The sequence below is a fragment of the Colossoma macropomum genome, unplaced genomic scaffold (assembly GCF_904425465.1).
Source record: "Colossoma macropomum unplaced genomic scaffold, Colossoma_macropomum, whole genome shotgun sequence".
Classification (NCBI taxonomy): domain Eukaryota; kingdom Metazoa; phylum Chordata; class Actinopteri; order Characiformes; family Serrasalmidae; genus Colossoma; species Colossoma macropomum.
The window spans coordinates 10028179-10041800 of NW_023494810.1; the positions used below are offsets into that span (position 1 = coordinate 10028179).

The following is a 13622-nucleotide window of genomic DNA, read 5'->3' on the forward strand; positions in this document are numbered from 1 at the left end:
TGACATGCTGGCTTAATCATTTGTACAGCATTAAGAGTAGCAAGTGACTCCACCTAAGAGGCCTCTTACTTTTGTCAAACTGCAGATTGTAATAACAAGATACAGCTGTTTGCGTGACATGCTTTGTTGATTTTCTAAGAGAAGACAAGTTAAAACATCCTCTACATATAAAATATTGTAAAGAACAATTACTGTTTATTTGCTGAATTTAACATAGTGGGAAACAAATAAAAGTGTTGAAATTTGGCTTGTGCAAAAGTTATGGCACATAACTATTATTTAATAAACATACCATAATTAAACATACATAATTGTTTCATTTCCAGTATGTTAAACTCAGCAACTGTTAATCAACAAAACATGTAATTTGACTGAGGGTGTTCAAACTTTTGCAAATGACTGTGCATGGTTGTTTTAGCTCATCATACTAAAAAATGCCTAAGACAAAACTGTCCTTATTTTGAGTTCTTTCTATTATGTTTATCAATTTTAGAAAGTAGAGTGAGTCCTGAAAAGACCATCTCACTCTCTTGAGACCAACAGAACTCTGACAATCCACTAACAGAGCTTAGTATGAGAATAATATGATTGACCTTACATGAAAAATATAAATAGATTCTTACAATGACTTGTCTATGTTATCTAACACAGATGTTAGCCCAGTGAGCTAGTTCTGTTGTGAATTCCGTTTTGTTCATGTAGAACAGTGGTCAACCAAGCTCCTGAAGATCTAAACTTTAGCTCCAACTCTAATCGACCCCAGCTGATCCATCAAGTTATAGTCTTCAGAAGTCCTTGATTAGTTGAACGAGGTGTGTTAGATTTGAGTTGGAGGTGAAACCTGCAGGAAGGTAGATCTTCAGGAGGTTGGTTGGTGACCACTGCCGTAGAGGACAGCTGAGCCATAAATAAGTTTGAAATGTAATATAAAACTATTTTATCTACTCAACATCTCACCCTAAGTTGCTCTGCAAAACTAAATCGATAAAGCTGACAAAGGCAAGTGAGCCAGGTTCAGGGCTGTTGACTCACTCAATAGAAGAGGAAGTTTCAAACTGTAGTTCTAGATAACACAGCCATGCTTATCCTGCAGGAATTCACTGACTTTAGTTTGCTGATCAATTAAGTCCACATACTTTTTAAGTTAGAGGTATTTACATTGGCGTATGTTCAAATTCCGTAACACTTTAAAGCAAAGATTTCTTTGTCATGCATTGCAGATATCAGTGACATTGTATCTTTTTTGTCTTAATAAGTTTGTTGAGGTAGAAATATTATTCAGAAGTAATTTTGCAAAATCTTTGGAAAATAGCTATAAAGCTCTCAGAATGTGAAAAGTGAACACAAGCCTCTTCGATTTAGCCTTTATGAATGTATGCATGTATGTATGGATGTATGTATTTTTTATTTTATATTATTGATAAACAATTTTTTTTGGGGTGACTGCATAGTTATTGTGTTCTTGAGAAAAAAATTAAAATATAAAAAAAAAGTTGAATGTATAGCTATTATTACCTATTATTTAGAGTCACTGAAAGTTAATGATCACCATGTAGACAAGTGTAAAAACAGATTGAAAGTCTTTCATAGCTGCCTAGCAAATTCCTGCCTCATGACAATGACTTCTAAAATTTAATGAAAGCAGTCAAGCTTCATTTAAAAGTAGAGAAGTAGCGGTTAAATGGAATACGTGACAGTTGAACAAGATGTGCATCAACAGGCATCATTAGTGTAGCGAGCAGTTTCTTGTGTGCCGTTTCTTGACTTTAAGCTTGCCTAGCCTTCCTTCCTTGATTTGCATAAGACATTTCTTCAGCATACCTTTACCCTAGAGATATGTTTCTCTCCTGCTGTTTATTTTTGGATAAGTGTTAACTGAAAACTTTCTCAAATTAAAATGTTGAAGAGGTTTGCCACAGACACAACACAATTTCAGCTCTCAGTGATTTCTTGGTACCCATCCAACAGCGAATGGGATTGTCTGCCAAAATTCCTTACTGTAAGTGTCAGGTGATGATATGATTAATGGCAGTAGGCGCCATGCAATATTGGGAGGCGGAAGTCAAAGGATTGAAGTATAAAACCAATCTACCGTTTCATACACCTAGGTGGAGCGGTGATTAATGAACTGAATGTGGAAGCTGGAAACCTTGAATGCGTGAAACTCAGGCCTCATGTGCCATGACATAATGGGAATGGGGTGCCAGTGGACCTTTTTTTTTAAAAAAAAATTACAGTTTCATTTCTGATTCCACTCTTTGCTGGGGCTGGGTATTGGGAGCAGTTTCACAATACAATATGTACCATAATGCAAGCATCACAATATTTGGTTGGTATAGCAGTGGGTACTACTGCTGCCTTCCATGCAGTAGATTGGGCTTGATCACCCGCCTGGATAAGCACACTACATTATACCGGTAAAAGTCCTTGGGCAAGACTCCTAACACTACATTTGTCTACCTCTGTAACATGATTAAAATTGTATGTTGCTCTAGATAAAAGCATATTCTAAATTCACAAATGCAAATGTGATATGATTTTCTTGGTGGGGAGTTGGGGGACTGATCACATTTAGTTACCATAGTACAAAATCTTCAGGATGATGGCAAGATTACTTGTATTGGTGGAGTAATATATAAAAATAAAAATATTTTACCTACAGATGTTGTAATGGTGGTCGTTTTGCTCATACACCCTTTGTAAAGGTTGATTCTGAAATATCAATTCTTCTAGTACTGTATCAACAAGAGTATTCACAGTATCTAGAAATATATATGATAATCATTACATGCCATTAGATGCTTAGACTGGACTTTATAGTCAAAATATCCAAGAAATTCTAGCGTCTCTCCTCACTGATCCAAGTCTAAACTAGTGCACACTGGTCTCTTAAACACATGACCAAAGAGCAATTTGAGGGGATTTATCAGCTGTGAGACAATTATTGGGCTTTTATTCAGAGAGGTGGGCTCTGTGCGTTTGATGGTTGTGCTGAGATTGGACTGAGCACTCAAGGGATTTCAGACTGAAACTCCGCTTCTCACTCAATTTACCACAGAAGCTGAGGAGCTACCAGAGGACTCTCAAGCATATACTTGCATTTATTTTGGGTCCAGTGGTATTACATTTCAGTGAATCATTATTTGAGTGCATTGCTAAGAATTCTGTATTTCTGCAAAACTGTTTACATGATCAGAGTTATTCTTTTAATGTAATATAGTGCATCTGTGATTGCATTAGAAGTGGCATGTTTTCAAAGAGGCCCAGATCAAAAAAATATGTAATTGAAAGGAAAAATTGCAGTGGACGTTCCTGTATGAATGATGTAAGATGATGCATGATGAAATTGCTATTCAAGCCTGCAAATTTACCCTATTATGTTGTTTATCCTGAATGTTTAGCCAACAACCATAAGATAATAAAATAAGAAAAGCAAGATGAAAGCCAGAGTGTTGTCTTGGAGTGCCTGTGTTCGAGTTGCTTACAGAATGCACTACTCATCTATCAGTGTTCGACCAAGATGGGGGGCAAATATGTTTATGCGTTTAGGGTCCTGCCTCTTGAGAAAATAAGTACCACAAAACAATAGCTGATGAATATGAACAAAAGGCCCTTCCTTTCATCCATGTAATGAGGCTGCAGTCTTGAAAGATGGTACACTAGGTGATTTATGACTCTCTCACATACACTGTTCTGACAACCTGGGAGCGCTTCAGGGGCCTCTGGCTTCCTCTCTCAGTTTTCATGTCACAGAGCGTCAGCTGCTGCTCTGCCGCACTCCAGTTCTTCTGTTAATTGTGGGTTTTCAAAAAGCAGGCAAGCTTTTATGCTGTTGTTTGAAAAGATCATTGTGTACTCAGTAACGTACTGAGACACTAAGACGTTACATTCATATTTTGCTTAGTTAGAAGCTTTCTAGAAACTTCTGAAATTTTTTTGCACTTTTTTTTTGCAAACCTTCTGCATGAAATCAGAAATTAACAACTTCATAGTTGTATAGATCACTTTAATCCTGCCAGGCCAGCCATCCCAGTGATAGGGTGAAATTTCACACTGTCTTCAAAGCATCACTACTTCTTCATACTTCATACTGAGTAAGAGAGATGCTGTTGCTTTGCATGAAATTAGAGAAATTGGACCAAAAAAAGAAAGAGAAAGCCCCAGTTTGTCAACATGGAGCATTTCCCTCCTTCATCAAAGCACCATATAAATATATAGAAAAGAAATGGAGCATTGCTTCCTCTATCATTATGTAAACAGATCAGATTTCAATTGCCATAGTTTTTATTGACGTATAGAGCTACAGTTAGGACTTGTTTAATCTTTTTCACTCTTGTTGAATCTTTACAGACTAATATTTCCCACTGCACTGGATAGGAATTGTTTGAGTGGCATTTCTCATTAACTAAGGTTGTGCTCAATCTGATGATATATCTTAGTTGATGTTTCTGTCAAAAATGATTAAACCGTCTGCAAAACACAAAGGTATATGGAATCAGAAAGGCTTTAATGTAGCTCTGAAAACGGTTAAGACTGAAGAATGAAGACGCTGTTGTCTGGCTGAAATGCTACAGCAGATTGCATTGCAAAGCAGACCCTCTTACTTTTCCACCCTGAGAGACTATACCTTCATTGAATTGCAAATGAAAGAGCGGTAAATATGTTTTTCCTTTTGGCTAGAAAAACGATATGTTTGCCCTTTTATTCATTTATTGGGGTGAGCATATTTAGTGGAGAAAAGTATATTTGCTCTAGCAATTATTTTTAAATGTTATTGTTATGTCTGTGCGTGAGATTCATGCCAGCGGCAAGGTTTAACAAGGAATAAGGAGCTAAGCGTTTAAGACTTTTCCATCCTGCACTTCTGCCTTCCATTTATTGCTTAAACAGTATCAGGCCTTGTTTGTCTAAAAGAGAGTAACTCTGCCCTTTTGCTCTTTAACCCTGCTTAAACACCACTAGAGGATCATTTGCTTCTTTTGCAGCATGTTTTTCAGACTTAGCAAATACTCATTGAGTTTGAGCATTTGGCACTGATGAAAATAGAATACACTGTAGTGCTGTTGATATATACCAAAAACTTGTATGCAAAAGTTTGGGTGATCCTGGTCAAATTAAGTTTTGCTGATGTTAACATTCTATATATAGTACAGACGTTTGTATGTTTTAATTCACAGTTACTGAACATAACGTATTGAACACAAAATGTGGCCTGTGTAAAGGTTATAGGACATTTTATAATTTATGTTTTATTTTTTGTTACACTCAGGAAAAAATCGAAATTATGCACTAAAATTTTTAGAAAAATGTCATTTATTAGAGGTATTCAAACGTTTGCACACAAGTGTTTTCAACAGGTCTGAAATATACTTGCAGGGAACATCTGGGGGTGGGACTTGGGGGGGTTCAAACATACTTGGAAATCCAAACTCATTTTAATACTATTGTTACTTATAAGGGTATAAAAATACAAACACGGCTTGTATAGTCTGGAAAAAAAAGACATTTTTTAAAATGTATGTTTTATGTGGAAAAATGGGACAAGTTAAACTTGGGTGGCTCTCAAAATACTTCAGAGGCTGCCCAAGTATAGTCTATAACTGTGTCGGGCAACACTGGAATGTATATGGAAAATTCCAATAACAGACTTTACAATACAGCAGTCCAAGTAATTGCATTGAAGGCTTAAATGTTTATTCATGTGAAATTTCTACTTAAGCATTCTTGATAAAAATGATCTGCCTTCTGTATATGACACGCATACACATACTGTTCAGTCAACTGTCCTTGTCCAAGAACAGTTTGAGAGCACTAGTTATGTCCTTTCTCATAAACTGCCTTTATTGTTTATAGCCCCATCAAGCAGCTAATGTGCGACATCAATCTGTATATAGGAAAAGGCTCTGGTTATAAGGTTCATTGTTTTCAATCACATCACCATGCGTGAAGTTTTTATCTAAGGCAGTTCTCTGTCGGTTTCTGCGGTACAATAGCTGACACTGGAGTTGCAAGACATTGCTGGGCTACTATCTACCAAGTGTCTCATATCTGCCAACTGCCCACCTGCTCAAAAATCTATATGAAGGCACTCAAATGCCTCCAAGTTGACTCTGAAATATGTATGAAGGTGCTGAAGGCTGGAAGTGGAAAAGGTTAAATCAGGAAGACTTAGCTGTACAGTGGTTAAAGCCCCAGTCATAATAATCTAAGTATCAGATTCTTTTTTGGGTTTTTGAAGTTGGAGTCAACATTTTTTATGTTTCTCTGGTAGAAGAAGCAGCACCTTCTTGAATTTGTTCATTTATTTGACAAGATTCCAGCATGTTTGTCATTTATCCAGGAATTAACGGGATCTTGGACTTTTCATGGTTTTTCATAAAAGATGTTTTTTGACAAATATAAATTGAGTAGGTTGAGACTGATTAATTTTCTTAATTTAGCTTGAAAAACATCAAATGTATATAATAGTGTACTCTTCAAAATAACTACACCAACGATCATAATTCTGGTGCTGAAAAAGCATCAAAGTGTTCCTCGAAGGATCATCTACAAAAAATGATTTTTAGTGAAGTGTAAGACTTTATAAAATGCATAAAACTTTTAAGTAAGTGGAGGGTTATGCTCACAGGAGTGTGCTCACACTTGCTTTTCCTCATCAGAATTCCTTTTAGAGTAGTACAGAACAGGGAATTTAGCTCTACTACTTACTATTTTACAACATCCAACTCCCTCAGCCATATTTCTGACACATCTTTTAGGGGAAAGAAAAAGCACATCACAAATACATGAGAATAAACTGATATGGACTGCTATGGATTACTTAGCTTAGCATCACTTTAACATTGAAATGTGATGAGACTAATTATTGTGAAAATGTTTTTCTACAGCAGGCAACATATTTCATAAGTTAACTTTTAGGAACTATTACTTTATCTTTGTAAATAATGCATTTGTTAGTGTTTGATTTTTTTATTTCAGCAAGTATCTTGAAAGTTTGCAACGTTTGTGAACAAGAAATTAGAACAAGATATGCGAAATTCTGAATGAATTGGGTTCAGTGTGTAGCAATTGATCGCAACTGGTTATGTAAAAGCCCAATCAGTACTGGACATTTTGTTCTAATAAGGGAAAAGAACAAAACTAATTAAGCAAGAAGTAGTACCTGCTTTTTTACACAGCCAGATGCCTGAAGAAAGGCCTGATAATGCTTAGAAGCAAAATAAAGGTGAATTACCAGGGGTCTGTCTGAGGCATTTAGAAGGCATAAAATAGCCTTTCCCATCTGCTTAAACTATTTAAGGAAACCAATTGCTCATCCAAGTCACCCAACTATGGCTAGTAGTGCAGCAGTAAATTTACTTATACCAGCTGAGTTCATAAGTTGTGTCTTTGAGGAGGTGTGCCGCACAAACTACACTAAATAACCTGCCACTTGTGAGCACTAATGTCACATAAATATGATGACACATGTATTTACCCATTAATGTTTTCCTTAGTCATGACCTTGGATATCATTTGATGCAAGCTTTTAATTGAAACACACAAGTGGGCATTTTGTACTGGGTACTGGGTAAAGTGAAAATGTAATATTTTAGTAGAATTAAAACATAATGTTGCAAAGGAGCTCAACATTTTTCTTTGTTTTTATTGTAGTAGACAACACAGTGTATGGTGTGCAGTATGGAAAAAAAAATTTGTGGTAAACAATGAAATATTAATAATAAATGACAATGCAAAATAAACATGAACATCTGCATACTTCTGCATTAATAGCTTCTGTGACTGTATTATATTACACACCCCCACACAAACACACACATACACATATAAATAAAATATATTCATAACTTTAATTTCTTTTCCTATCATATTTCCTATCTGTCCAGTTTTGTTGTTTACGACAACATCATAAATTTCTCTTTACCTCCCACTGTTTCATCTGGCTGTCAGAAATGACTGTTCAATCCATCACACATCTGGATGCATTGATCTCATTTCTCTTTTGCCTTCTTTTGTCTCCATTAAATTCCCTCCTCTGAAGTGGCCCACTTGTCTTCTCTCCAGTGGGACCTGTGGTGTATTGAGTTAATCACACGCTGTGTCTGGCCGCTTCTGTGGCTCGGAATGCTAAAGAGAGGGTGACGTCGCGTCCCACACCAGAACAAGCTCCTGCGTGAGTGTGTAGCATCTCAATGTGGAATACTTGCCACTTCCTCTACTTCAGACGACCCTTCTGCATCTCCACAAAAGCACTGAGGTGCGTCGTATCGATTTGCCTTTGTTTAGCAGACCACTTTAAAGACACTGAGGCGAATGAGTTTGGCCACCGGCTCAGCGTCTTGCCTGATCTAATTGAATGCGAGGAAATGGATGAGATTGGGGGGGTGAAATGTCTCTCAGGGCCCATGTATTACGCCTTTTGTGCAGGTTTTAGACACAATTCGGATACACTCTGCCCAATATATTACTCTGCCCGAGATATCACACGTGTGATTACATATTCTGCTCAATTTATTAGTTGTGAATATGTAAGGCACAGCACCAAATGTGCCGCAATAAATGTGCACAGTCCATGTTATTTTTTCACAAACTCTGTTTTCTTATCTCAGAGTAAAAAAAAGTTGAAAGTTTTGGTGGGAAAGGACTTCATTTATTAACACTGCTATCTGTTCATCACTAAACTTTCATTTTCTGTTTTGTCACCAGCTTGCTGGGCTCAATTATTTTACTGCACCTTTTAAACCCTATGCTTCACAAGTGAGCAGTTAGTGGCTGAAGATACGCGTTTGCGCAAAAAGATTTAGTAAACTGCAGTTTTAGTAAACTGAACATTAAATTTAGGCGCTTTCTCGCTGCACCTGCACTCGTACATACATGTGATTCTCAGTCTCTTTGAGTTTTAAGTTATTCTTTGATATCACAACATATCTTCTGGAGGACCCTTCACAATGTTCTTCCACAATTTCCCATGATACATCATCATCTTCATTTTGTTTTTTCATGACCATACCCATTGACTAAAGTGCTTTCCTTTGAGAGTGACTTGATTAAGGGCTGTGACTAACCATGGTCCACAACTGTCTTGAGTGAAAGAGCAAGGTGAGCTTTCCTTCACAGATAAAGGCACAGTGCTTTTGGTGGGTTTACACGTTTACTAGCCCCCCACAGTCTCTCTAGTAAAGACTTTTTTAACATGTAAAAGTGAGATTTAAATTTAGAAAACTGTTTTTTTGTTTGTTTTTTTTCCAGCAACTGTCATTATCTTGCAAAGTCAGTTAAGCTGCTTAATCAGCTACAGGTATAAATGTGCCAAGCAAATGACAGACTTGTCCTTGTCAATGTCATCTCCACTTTACAGGGCTAAGACTCTGACCGTAAAAAATTACTTCGACCACTGAATTAATGCCATTTCACACTGAGCTGACAGGTACATCGCTTTTGTTAGTTTCAAGAGCATCCATGAAATGCCTTTGACACTAGGAGATTCAGGGGTACAGGCTGTATCAGATCGAGATGTGGCACTATCAGACAATGAATTTTAATTCCTCAATAGATAAATGTGCAGCGAACTGTTCATCATTTTTTCACCCTTTCATCATTCAATCCATCCACTGGCTGCTTTGACATTAAGAAGCAGGGCTGCTTGTCATCATTTTTTAAAGCACATTTTATTTTCACTGCTCCTCATCTCATTTCACATGTTGGGCCCCGTACATAATTAGCTGCTGTGTGCTTTGTTATTCCAGCTGAGCCCTGTTCCCCGCCTCTCCCACTGCAGATATACATATCAAATGTCTGGTGTGAAATATTCATACTGTTAGGTAAGGTTAGCGGAGTTCTTCTTGAATGGCTGTTCTCCATTTACCCGAAATTTTGTGCAGTCTGAGTGCCCTCTGCTGATTAGAGACAGACATGCAATATTTATAGCCCTGTTTTATTTTCTCTCTTCAGCCTCTCACGATATATATCACTCGAAGCTTCAAAAGTGTCATACAGGCATGGCTGGTTGGAAGAGCCCACTTTGTAGTGAAACCTTAAAAGATATCTACTGAAAACTGATTTGGATGCTGTATGTGCTTTAGTGAAGACATTGTGCTGTCGTGATAGAGACTGGTATTTATTGGGAATGCACCGATAAGGGAATTGTGGGCCGGTGACGATATCCAATAACGCAGGATTATTACAGTTTTGAAATTTTCATTAGTTTTTATTTTTATTTAGTTTTTCATTTTGGTTTTTGATTTCAGTTTATTTTCAGTTACTTTTAAGGATGCTGTTATTTTATTCTCTGAATTTTAGTTTAGTTTTTGTAACAAAAACAAGTATATCAAAAAATCAAAAAGAATCAAATTCAGCACTGAAACAGTAAAATAGCTAAAACAGCAAAGTAGGGATGCACCGAAAACAAAAATGTGGGTTGATATTTTTCATGTACACATCTGCAGATACATGAACAGTTATAAAATGTAGAAACTGGGACTCAATTCACCTGGATAGCATTATATGAAAAACAGAATTTCCGGTTACAAATACAGTAAACTGAATAAAATGCAGGTATTTTTGTTCAGTATCTCAGCATCTACTGCACTATACATATTAAATATCACTTTAAAGTATTGGTCTAAGCTAAACATCTGTCCGATGCCAATATATTTTTTAAAGCAAATATCTACAGATATCAAAATGACACTACTATAATCATGCATCCATAAAAAATAAAATAATAATAATAATAATAATAATAATAAATGTTTTATGATTACACATTTGATTCAATTTAATTGCAAAAAATGTAAATACACTCTTATTTTTTTACATGAACTTTAGCAGAGGGGTAGTGGATGACTTGTCAGGGGCACATATTTACATATTTGCCTCATCAGTACCTGCATGATCTGCTTTGGTAACAAATGATCCCATAGACACCATCTGTAATCTTATGTCATTCCATGACATGGCATTAACTTAATTCTCAAAATAGCTAGATAATTGCCACTTGTTAAAAAGCGCAGGTGTTCACTCTGGTCTATTTATGACAGATGCCAGAACTTGGCAGGAGAGGTCTGCCTCTATCAGATCTGGCCTTGATCCTTGAGCATGTAAGTATAGCTGAATAAAGTTGAACAGAGCCTGGGCCCTCTCAACACATGAGCCGCAAAGCAAGTCCCCATGGAGGGGAGCGATCAAGATAGAGGAGGAATGGGGGAGCACTCCAGCATGGCACTGATCAAAGTGGCTTCTCTGTCTGAGGAGCCATCTTGTTGACTAGTGTCAGCACAGGCACAGACTGCTAAATTTTTGATCCCATCAGGGGATACGCTTGACACAACTAGAGCAAACCCCAAGAACGGCAACACACCAATTTGGAACAGCACAAGAAATGATACTCATTTCTCTCAGGAAGAGCAGGAGAAGGCATGCCTTCTGGATATTTGTTTATTCCTGTCTTTTTTCATGTATTTTGTTCTTTCCACCTAGTTTCATTGTCACCAAGTCCCAGTCTTTCCTGTCATGATGCCAAATGCAAGGTCTGGCTGGATGGGTGAAAGAAGCACATGCGTAGGTTGTTGTGTGTGGAACCACATTCTTGAAGTTCCCTTTGCAGAGGGCCTCAACAGGCTTAGAGGAATATGCCTGACTTTACTATGTGGATGCCTCCACTGAATGAATAGGGTATTTTGTGAGGGCCACCCCAGTAGGAACCTGCTGAACACCAGGTACTCTTGGCCACATACAAAACATGACAAAGCTGGAATTCACCTCTGCTTCATTTTTAGAATTTTGAAACTGGACATAATATGCCTAGTACTTGGCTTTGGTATTGTGTATCCCATCTGGGAAACATATTTTCTGTGGTGACAATGATGCTCATTCTCCAGCTATATAAGGTTTTATTTAGGTTTTAGTGCCATTCCTTGCTGACCTGACCTGTCATCTAGTCAGCTCAGTGGACTTGCTTATTACTTGGGGAGCACAGAGCACTAAACATGGATTAGAAGCAGCTAATTCCACTGGGAACTACCACTTTCATAACAGCCGGCTATGACTGTGGGCTGTGGCTATACTGAAGACATACATGAGCTTATACTGCATTTTGTAATGAATCTTCAGCAGACTTGAAAGCAGGGGTTATAACATCAACAAGACCATTGTGCTGGTGAGTTGAGCAAAGGCATGACTGAGGGATTAGGCAGAGAAGTTAAAAAACAGATTTCTGGAGGAGGGGATTTTGTGCTCCAAAGCCTATCCAAGCCATCACTCCGTAAGTTCACATGGTTCAGCGCAGTAGGTCAGAGCATTTGTTAGGTGAGCTAATTTTTCTCTCAGAATGTTTCTCTGAAGTGTCCAAATGGCACAGCCCCCCTGCTGTGTACTGCTTCTGGGTGTACATGTACACACACACAGAAGGTCTTTTTTTTCACACAGATACTCAAACACTGTCCTGCATTAGAGAGCCACATCGCCTGTAGAGAGCCAAATATTTTAGTGGACAAATGACCATAGCACATATTTTTGTAAGATGACTAATGGCAAATTTGTCATGGTAGGCAGCTGTTGGGTTTTTATAGCCATTTTCTGTGCTTGTGATCAATTTGCATTTAATAAGTATTCAATAGTAATTTATGCAAAAACCTGACATTGGAATTGTGGAGTGCTTTGCCTGGTAACTGCAGCAGTTTGGAGTTGCAGAATCTGTCTTCTGGATTAAAAATGTTGCATGATCCCTAATTGTCAGCATGGTCAAAGATGAGACCCAGTTGAAAAAAAATGCCAAAAAGCCAAGAGGCCAGTAGCCTTTGTATTTGACCTGTCTACAGTTCCTGGATGCGCAGAGTTTGTTTGCACCAAATTGTAAAATAAGTACATAAATGCAATAATACTGTTCTTCCTGCAACAATTTTTTTGTTGCTTTGTCACATTTTAATAAATCCCTGCTCTGTGAAGATTTTGCTTATGTAGAATTTTTTTGTTCTTAGTGATATAATGAAAGAATGAAATCTCTCTTCTAACATAATCAAGCAAGTTCTGTGTAAGTTTCTACAGTTTAATGCTTAGCCAGGGATTGCTTTAGTTCAAGCACTACAAAACAAAGTTGTAGAACAATATTCTTTTCTTATTTTGCCCCAGGTAAAAAAGCTTCAGATCATGTTTCTTAGGTTTCATATTTGGTCGGGTTTTGAATTTACATAGTGAACAGCAAAGGAGTAGACTGCTTCTGTAATTTCTTTTCACCCAGCCTATGCAGCATTAATGAACATGAAAAGTGGAAAAAAGCCTGCAAGAGGTTGTGTGTCTTTAAACAACTGATACACAGTCTCATTGATGTGAAGCACCAAAAACTATTTGAGTGCCCACCCATGTGGACAATCTTCAGCCTGCTAAACGTGAGTGAGTGAGTTACTTAGTAGTTAGTTAGTGAATTATTTACAATACAGGTCCATGAGGTGCTTTGCATCTTATAATCTATTGGCAGTGCCCTAGAACTGGGTGATGGACTTACTGTGACCAGCAATGTCAACTGGGAATTTCATTTTTATGTGTCTGAAATTATAGAAAATGCTTAGTAAATTCAGAAATCAGAATTCAGAAAAATTGATGACCTGACAGTTTTGCATCAATAA

General features: G+C 37.4%; 1 protein-coding gene across 1 annotated transcript in view; it reads left to right on the forward strand.

The window, feature by feature from the left end:
- Positions 1-13622, forward strand: part of grip2b (glutamate receptor interacting protein 2b) — a 196387-nt gene that overhangs the window by 23948 nt on the left and 158817 nt on the right. The gene's annotated exons all lie outside the window — the stretch shown is intronic.